The following is a 19,586-nucleotide window of genomic DNA, read 5'->3' on the forward strand; positions in this document are numbered from 1 at the left end:
CAACTCCTGCAAAAGAAAACATTTAATTGGAAGGCTTTCAGGTCAGAGATTTCTTTTATTATTGTGGTGGCACATGGTAGCTTGCAGTCAGACATGGTGCTCAAGAGGTGGCTGAGAGTTTTACATCTTGCACAGGCAACAGGAAGTGGTCTGTCTTACTGGGTGGGTTTGAATATATATGAGACTTGGAAGCCCACCTCCACAGTGACATAATTTCACAAGCAAGTCCACACCTACTCCAACAAAGCCACAAGTCCAAATAGTACAACTACTTTAGGGGACCATTTTCTTTCAAACAACCACATTCCACTCTCTGACCCCCAAAGGCTTGTAACTATATCACAATGCAAAATGCATTTAGTCCAACTTCAAAAGTCCTCATAGTCTATAACAGTCTCAAACTTATTTAAAAATCCAAAGTCCTAAGTCCCTCTGAGACTCATAACAATTCCTAACTGTAATCCTCTGTAAAATCAAAATGTAAAAAAATCACATACTTTTAACATACAATGCACATGTTTGATATTACCATTTCAAAATGAAGGAAAGGAAGCATACTGGGGAAATACTGAAGCAAAACAAGACTGAAAACAATCTGGGCAAACTGTAAAACATTGCATTTCCATGACTTAAGTCAGAACAGTCTTCAGATGTCCAACTCCTTTCAGGTTTAGTGACTGGGACACATTTCTTCCTCTTGGGCTGTTTTTATGCCCTGTTAGCCACTCTTCTATGCAGGCATCCCATTTATTGCTTTGGCATCCACAACATTTTGGGGTATCCAAGACAACTCGGGCTTCACTTACACAGCTTCACACAATGACTTCTCTAGGTCCCCATTGCGGCCACCCCTGAGGCATGCCTGGCCTCAGCTGTTTTTCTTAGCCGCAGAGGAACATCCTCTTTTCTATACTTGACTCTAAAGCCAGAACCATGAGGCTGAACCTGCTAAATTCTGCTGCTTTCTGGGGCTAGAACATGGCCTCCTTATTCAATTATGTCATCACCAATTTTTTGTTTTCAATGTTTTCCTTTTGTGCCTATGTTTGGCAGTCCTGAAACTGAATCTTTAGACCAGGCTGGCCTCAGATTCAAAGATCTGTCTGTCTCTTGCTCCAGAGTGCTGGAATTAAAGGCATATGACATCATATCTGGCTCTGAGCTTTTTCTTTTCTTTAATTCCTTTTTACTAGTTGGAAGCTTAGTTGGGTGGGACCTTGCCCTGAGGGTATCACTCACTTCATGCTATTTGATACCAGACTATTTTTTCATCTGTTTATCTCCTTGAAAATGGGAGTTCTCGCTGCCGCTATTCTTCTTATACTGTCTATTTTGCATTTTCTGAGTTCAGCTTGCTCCTTTTCATTACAGATCTTCATAAAAGTGAATGCTTGCAACCACACAACAGTCAATACTAGGCTCTTTTGGGATTTCCTCTACCAGTGCAATTAAACCAAAACTCTTCACTTGAACCTCAGGCAGACTTTTCAGAAAAGGGCCAAAAGGAGCCACAATCTTAACCAAACTGTTACAGGCACAGTTTTTAGGACCCATACTAAAATTCTTCTCCTTTAAAACCTCTTGAGTGAGGGTTCTCACAGTTCAAATCACCCTCTGCAGCATGGCCTTCCATCCTACTATGTGCATGACCCATGAAGCTCTGCTTAAATCATTCAGCTCCTTTTCTAGTCCAAATTCCCTAAGTCCACATTCTTCCAAGCAACAACCTGGTCCAGGTTATCACAGCAATACCCCTGTCTCTGGTACCAACATCTATCTTAGGATACGTAATGCTGTGAAGAGACACCATGATCACAGCAACTCTTAAAAAAAAAAAACATTTAATTGGGACTGGCTTTCAGTTCAGATACTTAGTCCATTATCATCTTGATGGAAAGCATGGCAGTGTGCAGGCAGATGTAGTGTGAGAAAGGCAAGCAAGGGCTCTTCAGGCAGCAGGAAGAGATAGCGACACACTGGCTAGGAGTTCTCAATGTCCTCCCATTTAGTGATGTATATCCTCCAACAAAACCACATTTATACCACCAAGGCCACACCTCCTAATAGTGCCACTCCTTATGAACCCATGAGGGTCATTTTTATTCAACCCACCACACTGCACTTCCATGGAGGAATTTTATACTATTTAACCATGAACTTAAGCCCAACTCTCTCTCTCGCCTGGTTAGTATACTTGGCAAGTGTAAAATACATGTTTTCATTCGCTTTATGATTTATAAATTTTGTACCTTGCTTGGAAATTCATTGGCCATTTCAAGAGAGAATATATATAATGATATAATGAACTGGTCAAAGGTGCTTTTAACTTTGGTAACTTAATAGATTAAAGAAAGCCAAATAACAAGGTGAACCCAAAGAAAAACATATATAGATCTTCCTGGAAATTGGAAGCAAACAAGATCTCCGGGCAAAAGTTGGGAGCATGGGGGTGGGGATGGGGGAAGGGGAGAGGGGGAAAGAGAAGGGAGAAAGGAAAGACTTGAGAGAGCTTGGGGGAGTGGGAGGGTAGAGATGGAGGAAGGGAGGATAAAGGAGCAGGGAAGAAGATATCTACATTAAGGGAGCCATTTTAACGTTGGCAAGAGATTTGGATCTAGAGGGGATCCCAGGTGTCCACGGGGATGTCCCCAGCTAGGTCCTTGGGCAGCAGAGGAGAGGGTGCCTGAACTGGCCTTGCCCCACTATCACACTGATCGTTATCTAGAATATCACCACAGAATCTTCGTCCAGCGATGGATAAGGGTAGAGACAGAGACCCTCATCAGAGCTCCCAAGGTCCAGTTGAAGAGCAGAAGGAGGGAGAAGAAGAGGAGCAAGGAAGCCAGGACCACAAGGGGTTTGTCCACCCACTGAGACAGTATGCCTGTTCTAATGCGAGCTCATCAAATGCAGGTGGACTGGGACTGAACTAGCATGTTATCAAACCGGACTCTCTGAATGTGGGTGACAACGGGGGCTGACTAAGAAGCCATTGATAAAGGCACTGGGACTTGTTTCTACTGCATGTACTGGCTTTTTGGGACCCTAGTCTACTTGGATGCAAAGCTTCCTAGGCCTGGACGTAGGGGGGAGGGCCTTGCACTTCCCACAGGGCAGGGTTTCTTGCCCTCTCTTAAGGAGGGAGGGGAAAGGAGAAGGGTGAGTGGAGAAGCAGGAGAGGAATGGGAGAAGGGAAGAAGTGTAAATTTTTAAATGGAAAAATAAATTAATAAATAAATAAATAGAAAGTTGAAAGGTTCATTCCTTCCCATTAAATACGTAGAAAATTAGTTACTAGAATTTATTTTAAAAGCCTGTTTATTTTGTTGTAATTTATTCTGTCAAAACTAAAGAAATACTTGTGTGTATGTATACATATGTGTTTGCTTGTATGTGTATATGTATTCCTCTATGTACATGTCTCTTTCTTTATTCTTCCATCTACCATTTTGTCATTCTACCTTTCTACCGATAACACATTATTTTCATGAATGTATCTTAGAAAACGGTTTGAATTCTGTACTATTTATGTTCTAAATATATTTTTCTTAATCAAGATAATCTGTACTATTCTCCATTAAAAGAATATGCATGTATTTGACAATGGTACTGCAATAAAACTAGACCTTTGAAATCTAGAGAAATAATTTCGAATTTTCTTTAAAAAATAAGAATTAATTTTTAATTGTACTTAATACAATCAATGGACAAATGCAAATTTCTAAATATATTTCACCTTATTTTATTTACTGTCAATCAGGTTTTATTTGTAATGACCATGTCTTGTTCACACTGTGAAATTTCTAAGTATTTCATGTTTTCATAAATGATAATATTTTTGGTTAATCTCAACTATTTAAAAATAGAACTAAATAATTTTCCATTGTTTGTCATATCACATAATATCACTTTTGATTTTAGTAGAATTTTGGCCTGAATAATGACTATTTTATTTCTTTCATTCCTTTGCTAAAGCCATCCATTTCCCTTTCCTTTCTTATTACATCAGCTAAACATGCTAATATAAAATACAATAAATATGTGGATGAATCCATTTTTTTCTTTTACTCAAGCAAAATTTCTTACTTACTATATGGCATGATATGTCTTACAAATCCATATTCTTAGACATGTAACAAAATGCTTACAGTGCCTTTCATCTGTTGGAGGAGTGGAGGCCACTAGTTAGTTCCTGGCCACTTAGCCCCAAAATAATCACCATAGAAACTGTATTAATTAAATCACTAATTGGCCCATTCACTCTAGCTTCTTATTGGCTAACTCTTGCATATTAATTTAACCCATTTCTATTAATCTTGGTATCATCAAATGGCTATGATATACTGACTAAAATTCTGTGTGTCTCTGGCAGGGCTACACGGCTTGTCTCTGGCTCCACCTTCTCTCTCCCAGCATTCAGCTTAGTTTGCCCTGCCTGGCTCTGTTCCCCTACAGTTTGGCTATTAACCCAAAGCAGTTCCTGTATTAACCATTGGTATTCACAGCATACATAGGGAAATCCCACATCACTCATTGTATGAATAGAAACTAGAAACATGACAATATTGACTAAGACTAGAATAAAATCTATATGCTGATCAGTAGGATAATATTCAGGACTCAAAAAAAATGTTTAGAATATAGTTATCCTGAGCAAGAGGAGAAGTATAAATTCACAATATTGTTCAATTTTAAACTAGTAAGTACCTAAAATCTGACAATGTATGCTGTTAGAAAACAGAGCTTTTCTGATATTTAAGGGAAAATGAAATATTAAAAAAATACAAGGTTGTGTTTTCCATTTTATTGAAAATAGACTTTTTTCTTCTTAATGTTTTTGGAGATGAATAATATGCTGTATAAAAAGAGACTCACTGGGAAAAGCTTGTTCCTTTTAATGATATTATACTATTATATATATACATATATATAATAGTATAAGACATGCTACATATCATAATAGAAACATTCTTTGCTGTACATTTTTATAGTTTTTATGGCTTCTTACGTTTATAAAATAATGTGTCTATAAGTTCAAATGAGTGTGTGTGTGTTATTCATGTGTGGTATATTTACCAACATTATAAATTTTATCAAGCCAGTATGACTAATTTTTCTCAAGTTGCAACCAATTCTCATTTAATCTTATTACACTTACACCTTTCCAAATATATGTTTCAAATTAAATATGTTCATCTCCTAATGACAGCATAGAAAGGCTCTCAATCTTACACTGACTTGCTACTCTGTGTGTTGCATTGATCTTTCTATCAGCAGGCCTGAGAACTAATAGCTTTAGGGATGGATGGACACAATTTCACCAATGTGGCTCCTACTTAACTGTCATAAATTTGGAGTTGGAAATTGATCTCACACATTTCAAGCTTCAAATACTATTTGTTAGTAGAGAAAGTGGAATTCTGATTAAAGAGAAGGAGCTCATTTTTTGCTAAAGTTTCAGGAAGATTTAACATATTTCATCTCAAAAGCCTTTAGGATCATGGTAATTCTAAAACTAGGATACCTTGTCCAATATTAAAATAAATTATTTATTAAAAATTATCAATTATCTTGGGCACTTGAGAGCCCCTCTAGGGTCAAGTCTCTTGCCCACCCTAAAGTGGCTCCCTTACCTAAGAATTGTGGTTCCGTGCTCCCCTATCCGCCTTTCCTTTATCCCAATTCTCCTGTTTCCCCAAGTCCCCCCTCCTTCCCTTCTACCTTTTCTCCTTTTCTCTCCCCATCTCCTCTTACCCCCATCCCACCCCACCCCCAAGATCCCAATTTTCTCCCCGGCAATTTGGTCTACTTCCCTTAGCCAAGAGGATAACTATATGTTTTTCCTTGGGTTCACCTTCTTACTTAGCTTCTTTAGGTTCATCTATTGTAGACTCCGTGACCCTTATTTATGGCTAGAAACCAATTATGAGCAAGTACATCACACGTAAGGAAAGTCAATTTGCAAAGCGGAGAGCAGAATGTTAAAATATCACCTTCACAATGAGGCGGGTTTTACAGGCGAGCCTTTGTTTATTGTGGCTGGAATCTTTACATAATTGTATTGTATTTTTCAATGGTTTTTTGTATATGAATAAAAGACTCACTCTCCCAAAAAAAATTATCAATTATTTAAGGTAAAACTCTTTTTCAATTAATTAACACTCTACATACCTCTTATGCAAACACGCATTCATAGTTTGCTTGGTGCTCTGCATTTCACTATGCCTTGATTAAGAGCATTAACCTTGATTCCAAATGAATCAACTATGTACAATGAATGAGTTTTGATGATATTTGTACAATGAGTTATGTTTGTATTAACCCGTCCTTCACAAACATTTACCCAAATATCCTATCACACAGAAACTTGCTCACTCATCTTTATTTCTGCTTTGCTCACAATATTCAGTAAAAGGAAACTGGATAGATGCTAATCACACGATGACAAATGGATAACGAAAATATGATATATTTACACATTGAAATAAGACTCAGCTATGAAGGAAAATGAAATTTTGAAATTTGCAAATAAATAGGTGGTAGTGGTTGGAATATCCCGAGTGATATACTCACTCCCAGAAAGCCAAGCGTTAACATATTTTCTCTCATTTGTGCATATTAAATACTTTCAGTTGTTAGATATGTTTGCTACAGTAAGAATTTTATAGAACTCTTAAAATTACTAAGGATAATGGATAAGGGCTTTCAAGGAAGAGACAAAAGAAATCACTGGTATTAAGGATTAAGGGGGAATTTTGATACAGGATGAGGTAAATCGAGTTTGTAAAGAGGAGAATAGAAGAGAACAGTGAAACTGGGAGTGATAAACAACATTAAAGACTTTTATAAAAGACACATAGAAATATAATACACAGATTCATAAAACGTGTATTGTACATAGACATGAAAGAAATCAATGGAGTTATCCCACAATGGGGCAACAATGCCCCCATCAGCACCAAAGGCTAAGAAATAAAGTGTTCAGTAATAGGAGTATGTTACAAGGAGTGAGCAGGCTGCTTGTCATCCCAGTTGCCTAGCTATCTTACACCTGAAATAATCACACAGAAACTGTATTCATTTAAAAACTGCCTGGCCCATTAGCTCTAGCCTCTTATTGGCTAACTCACACATCTTGATTTAACCCATTTCTGTTAATCTGTATATCACCACGAGGTCGTTGCTTACCAGGAAAGATTCAGCATTTCTGATTCTGGCTGCTCCATGGCGGTTCTCTCATTCTGCTTTCTTCCTTCCAGAATTCAGGTCTGTCTTCTCTGTCTACCCAAATTATACCCTATCAGGCCAATCAGTTTCTTTATTGATTAACCAATGAAAGCAACACATAAGCAGAAGGACATTCTACACCAGGAGTAGGCTGCTTCTTTTCAAGTTGTTGGCCAATGAGGTCTCAAAGATTCCCAAATAATACAATTGTCAATGAACCTAGTCTTCCTTCAGAACTAAATCCTGTTGTTGACAGCATCACATACTTGAATTGTAGAAGATGGAGAAATCAAGCTGATACTAACCTGCAAGTGTTTTCCCAGTACTGGAAACTGTTGTGCATGCTACCAGGGGAGAAAAAAAAAGCATTGATCATACTCATACGTGAACCATGCAAACTCAAATAATGAATGACCTGGCAAAGCATGGTCACTCAAACAATAAAGACAGGAACATAATAGAAGTGAACAACTCTTTGTAACTGTATTTCAGAAGTTAAAACCCATATGTAGCATTATCAGTCTAAGAATCTATAACTAAGCCTTAGAAGAGAATCTAATAGTATTAGTGTGCTAAAAAAGAAATAATATTAAACTAACTACTAATAATTTATCCTGTACATTCACATTAAGGCATCTATCAGTTCTCATCAGAGTAGCTTCGGTTTACGATAGATGCTAATCAACACACTCTCATAGCTGACCAAGATACAGTGAGTAAGTGACTTCAGACTGTTCAGGCTGAAAGGGAACATTGATACTGCATCTGTTCCTCCTATAGCTCAAAAATTAATTCAGAGAGGAGGCAGAAGGAGTTAAAGAATCAGTGATGATAACTACAAGGAAGTAGTGTCTTCTGGACATGATCAGGAAGCTACACACATGAACTTATAGCACTTGTGGTTATATAGGACTAGTACCTTGGAGAGTGAGACCAAATCCAACTAATGGAGGGGAGTTGTGCTGGAAATTCTACCTCTAAGCAATGAAATATTGGTACTCGTTTGTTTCTAAAAAAGGAAAAATGAGCTTTATTTAAGAATGTAACCCATGAAAAGTCATGTTGTTTCAGTGGAAAGCTACATATCCTATGGTGTTTAGGAAGTGCAAATTGCCTTTATGAGACGAAACAAGAAAACAATATGCAGAGTGAGAAGGAAAAGGATGGTGTACCTGGAAATTGTTGGGGTAGAAAGGGTAACTATGATCAAAACTTATTTGTAAAAAATTCTCAAAGATATAATTAAAAGAGCACTAACATTAGTGGGAAAGAAAATTGACATTTTATAATGTCATTACTGGGACCAAAGAAATGACTTGACTGTTAAGAACAGTCCTTGTTCTTGTAGAATACCAGAGACTGAATAACAGAACCCATCTCAGATGTTCTACAACTGTTTGAAACTTGAGTTCCAATAAACTCAGATCCTTTACTGGGCTCCCTGGCACCTGTAGTAGAAGTACTGCAAGCAGACACATGCATACAAAAATCAAAATCAATTTAAAAATTTACAAAAATATTGTAAACTTCAGAATCTCACAAATATATAATTTGTATGTGAGTGCGCGTGTGCATGCGTGTTGAAAAGGAATAGGCAATTTTGAAAAAGAAGTACTGTGCAACTGAGAAACTCAGTTTTGTCTCTTTCCTTGTGAAAAACAAAACTATGTACTCCAATAGTATGTGTTGATTTTTTCAGTATGTTCACAACTATTTTACAGTTATTATATATATATATATATATATATATATATATATATATATATGTTGCTATGAACACCTTCAAAAAATTACTTCACTCTACTGGTGACTGAGGTGAACCTGGAACACAGGTTACACCATGAAAGATCTAAATAACAGCGCCCCATTCAGCAAGAAGCAGTTTGGAGAGAAATTACTGTGCCCAGATTCCCAAATATTGCTTATAAATGTTCTTTTACGTTTAAAGGGGGATATGATATAGATATGAATAATTTGCATTGGTATGGATTTTAAGGTCAATTTTGTTATATGTATATGCATTTCTGATATTGATTAAGGTATTGTGTGTAGTTCATTTAAAAATGTAATGTATAATTAGGAAATATAGGTTGTTAATGGATAATCATCAATAATAATAAAGCTTGTAGTCATGTTAGTTAAGTTTTCTGGATATATAGAGATATATTTCAGTTAGATAAGCATTCTACATATCTTTCAAAGACTGCAGAATATGGGATTTAAAATATTTTAATAACTTAGGGCTTTTCATGGCAATGAGACATGTCTGCTCCTGGCAGCACCAGTTACTTCAAGAGGAAGATGGGCATTGAAGAGGCTCCTTTGGAGTTTGATAGCCATTCGGGCAAGAAACTGCTCTTGCCTGGACTGTTGCATAAACTGGACACAGAGAACCCACAGAGAGAGGACTGCTGAACTTGCCAAAAGGTGAGATGGTCTTTCGGGGTTTCTGACTCATGAAAGAGTCTGCGAGACATTCTACAAGACACAGCAGATAGTGACTGACTGTCTTTGTAATTTCCTGCTTTATGGAAATGTCTGTTGGAAACTATGGGCCTGTGGGCTGAAGACGAATGCCCCAGCAGTACAAAAGAACTGTGGGTGACTGTTCAGGCAGCGAGATGACTCTCATTTCTAGAGTTTTCTTAGTTCTTGTTTGCTTAGGTAATATTATATCCTTCTGGAGTCTTTGATGATGTTGAAGAATGGTTAGTTATAGTTACAGTTTTCCTTAGTTATGATAAAAGATAAAATAGATATAAATATTGTAACTGTAATTCTTACTTGATAACTGTTTTGTTATATGTAATTTTACTATGTTAAAGTTAAAGCCTTTCTTTTTTGTTTAAACAGAAAAAGGGAAAATGACGGAGGTAGGTCTTGTATTTATCTGTTGCTTTCATTGGTTAATTAATAAAGAAAACTGCTTGGCCCTAATAGGACAGAAAATTAGGTAGGTGGAGTAGACAAAACAGAATGCTGGGAGAAAGAAGCTGATTCAGACAGTTGCCATGATTCTCCCTCCAGACACAGACACAGGTTAAGATCCTCCCTGGTAAGCCACCAGCTCGTGGTGCTACACAGAATATTAAAAATGGGTTAGATCAATATGTAAGAGCTAGCCAATAAGAGGTTAAAACTAATGGGCCAAGCATTGTTTAAAACAATACAGTTTCTGTGTAATTATTTCAGGGCATAAGCTAGCCAGGTGGCCGGGAGCTGGGGCGGCAGGGAAGCGGCCCGCAGCTCCTTACAACAGAGCTTACACCTGTAAGCTCATCTTACACCTGTTAGAATGGCTAAGATAAAAAACACAAATGACATCTCATGTTGGAGAGGATAGGCAGTAAAGGGAATACTCCTCTGTTGCTGGTGGGAGTGCACTATTATGTAGCCACTTTGGAAATCAATATGGTGGTTTCTCAAAAAATTAAAAATCCATCTGCCTCAAGTCCCAGCTATACCACTCTTGGGTATACACTCAAAGGATGCTCTATCATACCACAAGAACATTTGCTCAGATATGTTCACACTAGTGTTATTCATAATAGCTAGAACCTGGAAAAATTCCAGGTGCCTCTCAATCAAATAATAAATAAAGAAATGGTACATTTGCACAATGGAGTACTACTCAGCTGTAAAAAGTAATGACATCATGAAATTACAAGACAAATTTATGTAACTGGAAAAGTCCTTATGAATGAAGTCACCCAGACCCAGAAAGACACACATGAAATGTACTCACTCAGAAATAACTGTGCTACAGACCACAGACCAAGAGGGGCTAGGCAACAAGAAGGGCCCAAGGGGAGACATATGGATCTCCTTGGGAAGGGGAAATAGAAAAGATCTTCAGGGTGTAGTGGGAATAGACAGGAATGGGAACTTGAGGGATTGGTTTGGGGGATGGATGGAGGAGGAAAGTACTAAAAGAGATGACTGAAAATGGGGGGAGAATTTTGGTAGGTAGAAAGACGATGCAAGGGAACTAAAACTCCTGGCAATAGTGGATACATAGCTAGAACTGGCTATCCCCTGGGATCATAATGATGACTACCCGGATTGTCGTCAGAATGCCTTCCTCCAGTAACTGATGGAAACCAATGAAGAGACCCACAGTCAAAGATTGTTGGGACTAATTGAGTCCTGGCCTTCAACTGCGCTTTCCTGCTAGAGCCTTCTAATTGATGTTACTAAAAGCTGTGCTTTGCCTAGAGGATCAGAGGATGGGATTTTCACCTGTTGGCCATTGACTGCAGGTTATTTAATAAGGTCCATGTGTCGGTCTGTCTCTGTGTGTGTTTCCTCAACATCAGCCCCTTGCCCGAAGTTCGCAAACTGGGTTCTAGCACATAGAGTGCAGACAGCCAGAGGCGGTGCACAGCAAAAGATTAGGCTGAACTCTGGGGAATCCTGCTAAAAAGAGGGAGAAAGAATTGTAGGAGCCATACATGTCAAGAACAACACAAGAAAACCCACAGAAACCTGTCATAGGAAGTCACAGAGTTTTTACCAACAACCAGGGAGCCTACATGGGACCAACCTAGGTCCTCTACAGAAAAATGACAGCTGTGTAGCTTGGTCTACTTTTGAGACTTCTAACAGTGGGTGTAGGGGATAGGGGCTGTCCCTAATGTTGGGCTGTATCTTGGAAACCTATTTCTCATACTTAATTGCCTTGCCCAGCCCAAATAAAAGGGGAAGTCCTTAGTCTTATTAAAACTTGATATGCCTTGTTTTGTTGATACCTAGCAGAAGCCTGCCACTTTCTGAACAGAAACAGAGGAGTGAATTGACGATGGGGCAGAGAGGAGAGAAGGAGGGAATGGAAGGAGAGGAGGGAGGAGAGACTGCAATTGCAGTGTAAAATATATGATATATATATATATATATATATATATATATATATATATATATATAAGAATCTAAGCGGCCAATCAGAGCAAAATAGGAGAGAGTAAAAGCAGGTGCTAGACATGAACAGAAAGTCCTGTCAGTTGGGAAGAAAACATTTAAGAAAACTAAACAGGTAGAAGAAGCATGTTAACCCTTCCACATGAAATATTAAAGGTTTCTGGTCTACAGCAAAAGTAAACAAGCTCTCAAAAAATAGGAAATAAAATGATTGGATGATAGTAATAACTAGAGAGATCTATTGGCAAAGTAGACTGACTTGGAGAAAAAACTCTGTAGTTGGAAACATTAAATTGTACCCCCATATAGAAATAAGAAAGAAAGAAATGGAAAATGCACACATTAAGCATATATTAGATAGTGTTTATTATATATATTAGATGTGTATATATCTGATTGACGTGTGTGAAAACGAACATTGAAATCAAGATCTATAACAACTAGCAGCAGTCTGTATATGGGAGAAAAACAAGATCGTGTGACATAAGGGTTCAAGACTTTTAATTGGTAAGAAAGTTGACCTTGTGACCCTTCCCCACTGTCCATCCTGCCCTCACATGTATTTCTATGGATTCAGAATGTGAGAATTCACTATGCAGAATGTGCTATTTGATATGGTAGGAGAATCAACTTTCAATTAAATGTGTTTAGTATGTTATGTGTTCCACAGGATATCACCAAAGCCATGATCTTGTTACCTTGTACCACACTTGGAGAAACCGAGACATAAGTAGAGTCAAATATTTTGGTTTGCACTATACACTAAATGTTAAAAATACTCGTGCGCTTTGTGAGTGTTGTTACCCATATATACTTGCTAAGTACTGATATTACCTCCAACTGACATGTAGGCAACTATTATGTGACTATGTAAGAAGTCCCCAAGAGTCTAAAACTGATATTGGAACTCAAACAGTCAAACAGATCCCACTGTAGGTTTTCTGTTTTTATAGTTAAGTCCTGTGTTTTAATTTGCACAGTCACTTTTTAATTGGGATTTATGTCACTACAAATGATAAATTTAGAGCTATAAAAAGCAGAAATCTTCATGATTCTCAAATCTGAAACACCATAAATCATTTTCAGCTTATTGAAGAATTGTCATCACCCAGAAAAAAACGAAACATCTTCTAAGCATATTCAGACACTTTGTCAGTTTTCTTCAGTGAAAGAGAAGCTTAAAATCAGAGTAAAATTGGGACTGAGCAATACTGAGGACAGTGTTGAGTAGGAAATTATAGAAATGGCAGACAGAGCCGGGCGACGGTGGCGCATGCCTTTAATCCCAGCACTTGGGAGGCAGAGGCAGGCGGATCTCTGTGAGTTCGAGACCAGCCTGGTCTACAGAGCTAGTTCCAAGACAGGCTCCAAAGCCACAGAGAAACCCTGTCTCGAAAAACCAAAAAAAAAAAAAAGAAATGGCAGACAGATAATGAGAGAAATACTTTCAGTATAACTATTTGTGCAACATCGTTACTACCAATAAAACAATGTACTATATGTTTGACATAGTCATCAAGGAGATTTTAAAGGTTTTAATAAAAAGAAATAGAGACTATGAGAAAATGTACATATTCATCATTTTGATTTAATTATTTCCTAATATATGCATGTTCCCTAGAAATATGCCTTGCACTGTAGAGTTAGATAAATTTTATATGTTAATTAAGATACATTTCTAGAAAATATAAAAAACAATGTAAAGATGAATACACTTTTCACAGTGTATATGGCAAAGAGTAGAAGAGTTTTATGTTTAAAGAAACAAACTTGCATGAATTGAAAAAGTCCATAATTGCTAGATGTTACCAAAGTATCCAAATGTAAGTAAATTTCATGCCGTAGAAAGCCATTTTCCTGTGGGTGACAAAGTGTTTCTGCAAGGGTCCTATTTGTATAGAATCAAAATCCAGTAGCAATTGCCAACCCTAGGGAGACGTGAATATATCTTTTTGTTTTTATAGCAGGGGCATCATAAATTGCATGTACTTCATATAAATTGAAGTGAATTCCTGCAGACTTAGTGCAGCAATCTTAGAATGTTTGCAGATCTATTCCAATTATATTTCTGCCCCATAGTGGGAAGATGTCATAGAAAACACAGTGCAGTGCTTTAATGGGAGTTGTGACATTGGTTTGAAGGGCCTTTAGAAAGTTGACATTTTTTTTTCAACTTTTTTTTTTTTGGAATAACCCTCTAAGGGTTTTCTGTCTGAATTCCCAATCTTCATAAATCATATAGCATTTCATTTTCAGTGGTACTGTTAAAGAAATAGTGTTAATAAATTGTCAGGAACCACTTCACACTCAAAATGATGCACTTTTCCTAAGTGATATACTTCCAATTATTAAAAGAGGTAAGTAGTCAACCACCTTTGAGAGGAATGTGAATTATGATGTGACATGCAGTATGATAACCCAAGAAAAAAAGAAGTATAAAGGCTAATACACTCCCAACATATACAGTGTTCTTGTATTGAAGTTTCTTAACTTATTGAGAAACACTGAGTGGCTTCATTCTGAAGATTTTTTTCTCTCAAAATGAACACACAGTTGGCTTTACTGTTCAAGAAGAGAAAAATGGCCTTTAGGAAATTGCATTCTTAAGTAAATTTGCAAAAATTCAGTTTGGAACCTTACAAGTGATAATTGCATTTAGCAGTCAATACACATTTAGCTTAGTAAACTATGGTTATATTTTACACCTGCCTTCTGAGTCTTGTGTAAGGCCTGTCTACTAAATACCACATATTTCCCAATAGATCTGTTCTGCATCTTTGGGACTCTAGAGAATAGCTTCAGGATGTCATCTCACACTTTCAATAACATTGTTGTCAACAGTAACAACTAAATAAAGATGTTAAAATGGCTTTAGCATCTTTGCCTAATATGATAAATAAATTTAGTCTGATTCCTGTGGCTGGAGAAGCATACTTGAAGACTTTCTCTGCAGTTCCACATTCAGGCTGTGTGTTTTGGTTCTCATGGTACTTTTTCCTCCAATGTATTGCCATTTTGAATAGATGAGTAATAGACAGATACATGTGAAAAGATGAAGTTTTGAACTACTTTTATAAAAACTCATCTCTACATGTGACATTTTAGTAGCATAATATCAAAATGATAAAATAAGTAAATTTTTGATAAAGTATTATTAAGAGGACTCCACAGTTCTTATAAAAATAAAACAATAAAATCTGCTACTAATGACAACAAAATTTTTTAAAAGCAGATTCTGTGAGTATACAGAGAAAATAAAGTATATGTTTGGAATAAAGGAAATCATCAAATAGGATTTAAATATTGTTTTCAATTCTGTAATCAGTTCTTGGCCATATTTGCAATTATAATAATTTCAAACTTGACTTTCCATAAAAGTAAGACAAGGTTACTCTGCCCTATAATATTTCACTGTTAATTGTACTTCTCCACTATTGACATCATCAATAGTTTTATTCTAAATCATTACCTTTGATTTCACACACACAAATTTTACTAAGGTGGACGAGAAAAAATCCACCATCATGAATTAGCCACATCCACTTTCTGTTTGAAAAATCATCAGAAGTCAAATTTTATGGAACTTTCTGCAGGTCAGCAGGTGAGTCTAAATTTAAATCTCCTGATTGATAAGTTTGGTAAATCTCCTAACCTAGAAAATTTAACACATAAACTCAAGCATTAGATGTGTTGATACAAAAATATCATTGACCCAGCTATATGTATTTTCTTTTAATTTTTATTCTCTGCTGGTCCTTTATAATCAGATCATTGATATAAGTTCTGACCTTCCAGTTCAGACTCTGGAGAAATGAAGGCAGATGTCAAACACAGAGAATAGTTCCCAGAAAGGAAATTCAGTTTCACCTTGAATTAAGAGGGGATAAAAGGCATTAGCCACTATGTGACCCAGAGTTAACGATTTAATATCACCTATGCTGTACTTTACAAAAATATATTAGGGGGACACCCAAATACGTTCTCAACCTCTGAGAAAATAGGAAGGTTGTTGGGGAAAAGTACCTTAACCTAATGATAAAAAGCAATTTGGGGTTAATTGCCAACTCTTGAGGCAGTGGTGCTAGTTCTTTCATCTCAAGGGGAAATGCTGAACCTGAATGGAGAAGAGAGATTACTCCAGAAGGAAATAGAATGGCACAATTTGGTGAGTTTGTGATTGCAGGAGTAATGATCTGTTAAATGATGCATAATCCTCTAGAGGAACTTCCCAATTCAGAACTTAGTAATGGAAGCTTTCACATGGACAGAGCAAGCGAATAGCTCTCACGTGCATGTGTAGAAAAGAAGACACAGAAACAGGTGTTTTTCAAGCTAAAGAACTTTTGATAATGAACCACACTCCCACCAAAGGACACAGTGAGATGGAATGAAGAAATGGAAATAAGAGCATGAAATGGCTACAAAAGTCTGCCTGGAAATTTGGTGTGTGTGTGTGTATTTGTATGTGTGTGTGTGTGTGTGTGTGTGTGTGTGTGTGTGTGTGTATCAACTTAGGTTATACTAATTTCCAGCATTTTTCAAGTTTCAGTGATAAACATTTAAAAGATTATTTAAATTATTATATTTGGAAAAACATATGGTCAAATGGAATCATTTCTGTTAGAGAGCTAAAATACTTATCCTAAAAGAAATTTTGAAACTTGTGGATCCTGAAGAATACATTATTCATCAAATCACAAAGAATTTAAGAAATGATTTCTGCTGACTTTAGATTTAAATTATTAGCCACTATACATAATTCATCAAATTAAGCATGGTTGAGATACTTTTTCTTAAAAGGTGTAATAGTTAATCATTTTAATAGAATTTTTTGTAATTTTAATTGTTTCTTTTATTTTCTGAGATAATATAACTATCATTTTATTACATTATACTACAATTACATTACAAGCTTAAATGCACAAAAAAGGAAGAATGACAAGCTAAAGGGAAAGATAGAAGACTAAATATAATTATTGGAAGTCACTATGCAATCTTGTTAAATATTTAATATTATTAAATTGAAGTAATTGTGTGGTTGTTCATATATGTATATATAGGATTTATCTCTATAGTATGTATTACTCTGATGTTTACTTTTTAAAATGAGACAAAAATCATTACTCTGACTTTATTTTTGTAAATGTTCTCCAACTTCTCTTTCTTAAACTATGTGATCTTTTGTTGTTGTTTTTATATTTTTTTTTGCTTTTTAGCATAAAGGGGTTTATTAAATCTTCACCAATAAAAATAGTCTACACACCCAACACATGTATAAATTACTTCTTTAAAACTATACACCAATATACATGTAACAAAATAGATGAAGAATAAACATATGAATGTTCCACTACATCTTCCTATGTTTTAATGAGAATTGCTTTCAACACTATGTGAAAATTATGATTTTCCTGGAGACCAGTAGTGCAGTGAAAGGCAATGGTTGAACATAGTCGTATTAATTAGATGAAATGATGTCTACCTTCAATGCTCTTTAAATGTGGTTATTTATACACATATTATTTTATTTAATATAGATTTTAAATTAGACACATTCTGATTAGAGTTTGTTCACCCCCTACTTCTCCCAGATGCTCCCCACCTTCCCAGCCATCATAATACACACTTTTTTTTGGTTTTACTTAGAAAACAACAGAAAATAATAATAGGATAAGATAAAATAATAGCAACAAAATCAGAATAGGGGAAAACAAACCAAAGCCAAAGTACTAGGAACACATATAGATGAGGAGGCACATACATTTATACACATAAGAATCTCATAAAACCACACAACTGCAAGTCATAGTATTTATACAAAGGAATTATGACAAAAATAAATAAAGATTTAAAAACTTAAAAATAAAAGTTCTGACAGAGAGCTTAGTTTCCTGGAATGATCTAATATTTCATTTCTGATGGTTTATAAATTAGAGATAACTTCTGGGTTAAAGATGAGGCTTGTGTCCACTTCTCCTCTCAGTACTCAGTACTGGGACCTCATCTGGTAGACCCATGTAAGCCTTGTGCATGCTGCCACGGATTCTGCTATTTCATATTTCATTGTTTCAGTCCTGCAGCTTTTAGAGGGCCGTATTCCCTCGGTGTCCTCCATCAACTCCTTCACTCTTGGCACTTACTCTATTCTTTGATAAGAGAATTTGATGGAGACATTCAATACAGGACTGAGTGTTCCAAGATCTCCCTCTGTCTTCACATTGCCTGGCTCTGTATATCTGTATTTGTTCACATCTAATTCAAGAGGAAGCTTCTCTGATAATGGCCGAACAAGACACTATAAGTACAGGAGAATTCCATTAAGAGTCGGTTTTTTTATTGCTACATTCCTTTAACAGAACAGCGGTATTGGTTTTCTCCAAGGTCTCTAATTTACATTATCTCAGGTTCCTGGTCACCAAAGCAGTTCAATGAAGGAATTTTCATCTCATGGAGTAGGCCTTAAACCAAACTCGATGTTGGTTGATTATTCTCACAAGTTTTGTGCCTCTATTGCACTGGCACATCTTACATGTAGACGATCTGTAGACAAAAGACTTCATAGCTGGATTAATGTGAACATTTCTTCTTTGGCAGCATGCAGAGTACCTTCTGGTACCTAGAATCCTGGTCAGTAGAGATGAAAGCTGTTGGCGGGCAACAGTTCAACTTCTCCTTGTTTGATGAGCTGTGTAGGTATGGTCTTCAGCAATAGGGCCTCATCATAAGTTTGTGTAAAGACCCAAATAGCCTTAGCAACAGCCTGAGTTGTTTGAGATTTCCTCTGGGGCCTTTTTGGCCAACTCAATAAGACATAATCAACTCCCAGTACTTGAAGCTTCATTTGATGACTACTGATATCCAGTTGAGGCTCCATCTCCATTCTATTAGACCATTTCATTTAGATCAGCTTCATCCATGTATTTCTTTGGGGCTGCTTCTACTGCTTTTGATTTCCATACAACCCTGAAATGTCCTAAGTTTTTCCTGTTCCTCTCCATATTTTCTGCATCATTCCCTCATCTTTGCTCTGTTCATTTCATCCTCCTGTTCTACATGTCACCCCTGGTCCACCCTTGCCTATCCTATTTTTCTTCTAGGGAATTCCAACCCTCTCCCCTAGTCCTTTATTCTACACCTAACCTCCATAACTGTGTGGTCACATTTTGTTAAAGAATGATAAAATATTGTCATTAAAAAATGTTGGTTAGCTGGGCATGGTGACACATACCTTCAATCATAGCACTAGGGAGCCAGAGGCAAGTGGATCGTTATGAGTCCAAAGTGAGCCTGGTCTACAGAGCAAGTTCCAAGACAGCTAAGGTTAGTAAACAGAGGAATTCTGTCTTGAAAAGACAATACATAAATAAAATACTGGTTATGATAAGTCTTTTTAAAAAGATATTTGTATCTTTGGGAAAATATAATTTTGAGTATAGTATTATAAG

Source organism: Microtus oregoni, unplaced genomic scaffold (assembly GCF_018167655.1).
Source record: "Microtus oregoni isolate MIOR12 unplaced genomic scaffold, Mior012 000030F_ref0000283, whole genome shotgun sequence".
Lineage (NCBI taxonomy): Eukaryota > Metazoa > Chordata > Mammalia > Rodentia > Cricetidae > Microtus > Microtus oregoni.